The sequence below is a fragment of the Meles meles genome, chromosome 18 (assembly GCF_922984935.1).
Source record: "Meles meles chromosome 18, mMelMel3.1 paternal haplotype, whole genome shotgun sequence".
NCBI classification, from domain to species: domain Eukaryota; kingdom Metazoa; phylum Chordata; class Mammalia; order Carnivora; family Mustelidae; genus Meles; species Meles meles.
The window spans coordinates 15,686,183-15,692,650 of record NC_060083.1 but is presented as its reverse complement, the minus strand read 5'-3'; the positions used below and the strand labels follow the sequence as shown (position 1 = coordinate 15,692,650).

The following is a 6,468-nucleotide window of genomic DNA, read 5'->3' as shown; positions in this document are numbered from 1 at the left end:
TCTGGCTTTGTTATCTTGTGAAATCCATGTCAGTTTGCATTTAGCGTTATAAACTATACTTCTTTGGCTGGTTTTAAAATTTTGTATCTATTACCTGAAAATTGCTTTCTTTTTTTCAAACACTTAAGACTTTTAGGAGAATATAACTATGTTATGGTGTATCTTGATTTTACACAGTAATCTTCCATTAAAAATATTTGAAAATGATAGAATAGTAATTAGTGATGCCTGCACTGTGCCTAAATTTCATCTAATTCCTCTCCAAAACTAAAACAATGTCTTTGCTCCTAAGAGTGGAATGAGGCTTCAGATGTCATCAAAGAAACATACGTGTTGTTTTTAAATTTTTAGGTTAATTTTACTATGGCAGGTTACTCCTTTCTGTTAAAGAGAGTATCTGAAGTTTTGGGTACTTATTTTTTCCCCAACATAAAAGGCCAGTATACAACAAACAAACAAACAAACACCACACACACACACACACACACACACACACACACACACACACACACACAAATAAAATCCCCAGATCTTGGAACTGATAAAGATCTTGGAGAAAGTACCTGTGACCCAACACTCTGCACACAGACCCAGGCTGAGTTCTTCACAAGGGATTGAGTTCCCTGAGCTATGAATTCCATCCACGTTCACACAGAATATAGAGGAGACAGAACAGGAGGAGGAGGCAGGCTTTGAGGATGAACAGACAATCCAATGGTAAATAGAGAATCCATTCTCTCTCAGTTGTGTGTGCGTGATATGAATGCCAATGATCGTTCTCCCGAGTTACAGAATATTCACTTGTCTGGAAAGGAGAGTCTGAGATAACTCGAGGAATACTGGAGCTATTATAGTCTTGATGCCAAAATAAAATAGCAAAGAGAAAAGAACACGATAGGTTCAAGGCCTTTGGGAAATGATTGTGTTCATCAGATTTCATCTTCTCACAGCCTGGCACCTGTCTTTTCCTTCTAACGAATTCATCAGCTGAGAGAAGCTGTCTTGCAGGACATGCAAGTCATCAAGCAAGTAAGGATGAGGATCTAGCGTTTTCCACATGCAAGTGTTTCAGATTCAAAGTCGCTTTTGGTCTCTTGTACTGAGTGAGCAGATGGCTTGTCTTGATGACGTGCAAAAGTAAAAAGGATACAGTGGGTGCTGAAGAGCTGAGCTGCAGTCCTTTTCTAGCATTTCCAGATCCCTTGAGATCCTTGGGAGTATTTCCAGATATTATCAGCCTCTTCAAGCTCTTTTACGTTCAAGATGGCATTTTTTTAAGTAATCTCTATGCCCAATGTGGGGCTTGAACTCATGACTCCCAGATCAAGAGGCACATGCTATACCCACTGAGCCAGCCAGGCACCCCTCAAGATGGCATTCTAGAATAACAGTGCTTTTAAATACTAAAATCTGTTTTGTCCTTCATGCCTCTGTGCATTTATTTTTCATCACACAATTTTCCAAGTTGAGATCAAATTCTCAGGGCTTTCACTGAAGACCTTTGACAGCAGAAGGGCCTTGCCAGAGTTTGTGGGGCCCACACAAAGCAGATCATAGTCTGGTCATGCAGGTGGTGGTCCCTTGCTCAAAGTGCTCTAAAACACTGATAATCCCTGTACAGAAACACTCAGTTATCTGGAGATCAGACACCTGGCAGTCTAAAGCATTGGGAGCAGCTCACAGTAAGGAAAAGGAGCATCTCTGGCTCCCAGTGAGTCAATCGTTTTTATCATAAAATTTTTATTATTTAATACTTTGTTAATGTATTACTTTATTATGTTTTAATGTAGTTTATCACTTATGTTATCATAATTCTTATAAATATGTATAATTACATACATACTATAAGCATGATATATCGATTATATAATTTCATACATATTAATGTTTATACATTGAATGATATGTAGGTGATTATAATTATTACTGATCATTATTGTAATTATTATGTATAGTACTAATCATAGTTGTTATGGAATATAGTTTCTCTATCCATAGAAGGTGTTCAGTTGTCTGAAGACAGCTTAGGAGAGGGATTCCAGTCTACAGAACATTCTAAATCTGCCAAGAAACCAGGCAGGGCTGGACCCACAAGCTCTGCAGAGGCCCTCCTGGAAAGCCAAGCCACATCTCTGCAGCGATCGGCCCCAGATAGCTTTTCTTGTTCTTGCTCCCAACTTAGCACACACACCCCCGGACTTGAGACCACGAGGGAAACAGATATGATCCTCGAATATGGTCTATGACATAGAACAGTCCTGTTCTGTCAGCTCCCGTCCTGCTCCCCCACCCCAACAACCTGTCATCGGACCTTCCCCTTTCACCACCCAGAAGCTTTCCTGCTCCTCTGCCTGCCTTTGACTTGATTCTCTGCCAAATGCAGGGGATGGAGATGCCCCCCGACTCACTGTCCTGCTGTCAGTAAGTAGTTCCTGTTCTGTCGTGGGTGATGTTTCTTTACCTCAGGATTCTCTCTCCCTCTCCCTTACCCTCTGTACCTTCCTCTATTCAAGAGCTCACACACGCAGTCTCTCTCAAATAAATAAATCCAGGACCCCTGGGTGGCTCAGTCAGGTAAGCATGTGCCTTCGGCTCAGGTCATGATCGTGGGGTCCCAGGATCAGACAGAGTTCCACATCGGGTCCCCTGCTTAGCAGGAGAGTCTGCTTCTCCCTCTCCCTCTGCCTGCTGCTCCCGCTGCATATGCTCTCTCTCCCTCTCTTAAATAAATACATAAATAAAATCTTTAAGAAAAATAAAAATTCACATGAAACTTCCAAGTTGTATTGTGGTTCTAAATCAGGACCCTAGGTCAGAAAGTAGCCAACTGAAAACAGTCATTGGCACTTATTGTGACTTAGGAGAGAACAGTTCTCCCTGTGGAGGCCAACCCAGACAGAGCCATGCATGCCTCCTGGAGCCCCTGCTTCAAACAGCCATGAAAACAGAGTAGTGGGCCCTGCAAGCAGCCCGTCAGAGAATCAACCGAGTGCCCTCGGGAAGATGCAGCGCAGGTATAGACATGACACAACAGGTGGACAACTATCTGCAAAACAGCAAGATGTCACAGCTGCATTAGAATTGTATTATCCCGAAGAACTGTTTAGAAGCCAGTGTTATCCAATAATACAGCCTGTAAGTGCGCAAAGGCGGAGACCGTGAATGTGGCTAAGAATCCGGAGTCTGTTAGTGGTTCCGATGAAAGAAAGACATTTGTGGATTCAGGAACTTCTGCCCTCCAGCAAAAAAAAGGGAAAAGTTTGATTTGTCATGGCATTATGAGGAGGCTGTGTCTGAAAAATCCTAACAACAACAACAATAATGCTGCCTCCTTCTGCAAGGGTCTGGTAAGTGTGGGATGGAGCACTGTCTTTCCGTGAAGGAGACAGGAAGCAAGTGTGAGAAAAGGTACATGGGTCTCACCCAGGCATCGTGGCAAAGCTATCTCTTGAGGTGCCATCCACTTCATGTTGGGAAATCTGAACTTCTAGGTCACCGCATGGTGTGCAGGTCCCACAGAATCTGGAGATTTCCTCAAATGTGCCACGTGAATCCAAGAGCCTCTTCCCTGGAGTTTGGCAGCACAGGGTTGGTTAGCAAGACCTGATATGGGCCTTTCCAAAGAGCTTGAAGAGATTTTTTTCTGGAGCTCTTTTCCAGTAGACAAGATCTCCAGGTTGCAAGATGGGATGCTTAAGGTCATCCCCTTAAATGCACTGGGAAACCACTCCTCTCCCAAAACATGGTTATTTTTAACATGAACACTTAAGCCTTTAAATATTGATTTCCATTCATTTTATTTACAAATTCCCTTTATTAATTTTCATAGCCTGAAATTCACATTGCCTGTGTGGACTGAGAAATCTAAGCCAAAATGTGAGTTTACTACATCTACTCCCATTGGAGGTACCGAGAGGAATACGTATACTCTACAGGAATATGCTTTAAAGCCAGGCATTAATATATTCCTATTGAAAAACTTTTGAGGAAATAATCAGAACCCATACAACAGTGCAGAATGTGAACCAAAGAAGAAAGTGGGGGAGGAGGAGGGGACTGGGGGCAGGGAGGGGAGGGACAACAGTGCAGAATGTGAACCAAAGAAGAAGGTGGGGGAGGAGGAGGGGACTGGGGGCAGGGAGGGGAGGGGAGGGGAGGGGTGGGAGAAGGAGAAGAAAAGCTTGCAAAGACCACATACTGCAAATTACAGGCTCTGTATATTTTCAAAAGAATGTATTGACATCAAGATGAAAGATTACCAAAAATGTCCAGACATTTGAAAGGAACCCAGGCGAAACTTCCAGAATTGACTAATGAAATAACTAAAATTACAAACTCAGCTAGAGGGCTAAGCAGATACAGAGGAATTAATTAACTAGGAGCCAGATTTGAAGGTACTCTCAACAATGCCACAAGGATTAGAACATGGAAAATGTGGAGAAAACTCTCCATGAAATTTCAAAGCGCTTAAAAGGTCCTCAAATGCACTTGCACAGCCTCCTAGATGGGAATCTCTCTTTTCTTCCTCTGTGACCTCATTTGGTATCATTTCCCCGTGACCCAGAAGCTTCATTCACTCTTGTGGAATATGCTGTGATGGTTCATTTTTTGTGTTGGCTTCGCTGGGCCACAAGGTACCCAATTGGATGAAACTTTGCTCTGGTCCTATGAGAGTGTTTCTGGATGAGACTAACACTTGAATCGGTTACTCAGTAAAACAGATTGCCACCCCAATGCTGCTGGGCCTCATCCAACTGGTTGAGCCAGAACAAAAAGGCTGAGTAAGGGAGACGCCCCTCTTTCTAACCCTCTGACTTTGAGCTGGGACATTGGTCTTCTCCTGCCTGGGCCATAACCGTGTGAGCCAGTTTCTAATAAATCCCTCTCTAGAGAGAGATTACATGGAGATGTAGGTATAAACAGTCAGTTGTTTCTCTGGAGAATGCCAACTAATACACATTCAATTCCTCCTCCTGACTTAGTTCCATTGATTTAACTCCTTCCTTTCTTTAGGAAATGAGGATCCCAGTTAGATGCCCTTTCTGACCTAAACAAATTTAGACCACACAGATCCGCAGGTCCCGCCCCAGTGAATGGAAACACCACTCTGTTGTCCAGATCGTGGATCTACATTGTCACAGCTCTGTCCTAGGGAGGCTTCGGGTAGTTTGCTATGTTCCCCCAGGGCCACGAGAAGCCCTTATTATTGCCAAGTGGGCTGCTAAGAGGCACATCCTGGGATAAATAGAGCAGAACAACAAGTGGATGAACAAAAGAGCAGACCACTTGCAAATGAAAAATGAAATGAAATGAAAAACTGAAAGAAAAATGAAATGAAAAAATGCTTTTCAACCAATTCTCATGTAAATTAGGAAATCTGAGTTGCAATTCACATAAAATCAACAATTTAATATGGCAGATGGGTGTTTTGAAATTTTTCTTAGGAAGACAGGAGACCTGCACCAGGGAGTGTTAAAATCCCTTTTAACTGATGATTAAACAAAAAATTCAAATGATTTATTTGACCAAGAAACAGTGGATCTCAATCTAAACAAATCTCAAGGGAAAAAAAAAAAAAAGGACTGATAGAATGAGAGTGCAGATTTAGACATTAACTAAAATTGAGTAGAGAATATATGATGGATACAGAAATATCACTGAAACCCAGTGACTTGCCACATTCCTCATGTCTAAATGTCCAGTCAAGTACTTCTACTTATGCTCAAGTCCCAGGCCATGCTGTGCTATGTGATACATCCCAGACCCATATTACCAGTCATCATGGCGGTAATTTCACTGTGGATATTAAACAGCTTCAAGATACTATTCAGGGCATTCCTCAGTATTCTTACAATCAGTTCCAAGAGTGAGTTCCACGTAAAGGATTAATGATATTCTGTCTGAGGTAAACTCCTTTGCTTGGATCAAAACATTGGTCTTGGCATTATAGGTGGAATGATGACACTTTTTATTGCTATAATCATTTTATGCTTAGTCCTCAGATGCTCACGGAAATCTTTCTGATGACTAACGGTACGACAACTTGCAAACGGATTTTGCTGCTTCTGCATTAACAAAAAGGAGGAAATGTAACCGTCCCTCAGAATGATAGACTGCTTAAAATATCACCAAGTGGTGATATTTTAATAAATAATATTTTAATAATAACAATTAAATTTATTAAAATAATAATATTTTAATAAATAAATGAGAAATGGTACTGGTCACGCAGCATGCTTGAGGATGACCTTGAGAAAACCTGTACTAGCAGCAGGCCTCCGGTGGAGAGGAGGATACACGTCCTTGGAGCCCAGCAGCTGGGGATGCCCTGGTCGCTCAGGGTGGAACATTGCCTGTTTCCCTTTTCCATTATCTCCCCGGCCTCATTAAAGCCTTCTGTTAGAATAATCCCTTTCTGTGCTCTTGCTCAACTATAAATTTCATGCTGCTGGGCCAGGCACACCCTAC

The 6,468-nt window shown here is 42.1% G+C and overlaps 1 pseudogene; it reads right to left on the bottom strand.

The window, feature by feature from the left end:
• Positions 1-936: 936 nt before the first annotated feature.
• On the bottom strand, positions 937-5,783 carry LOC123930004 (annotated as a pseudogene).
• Between the last annotated feature and the right edge of the window lie 685 nt (positions 5,784-6,468).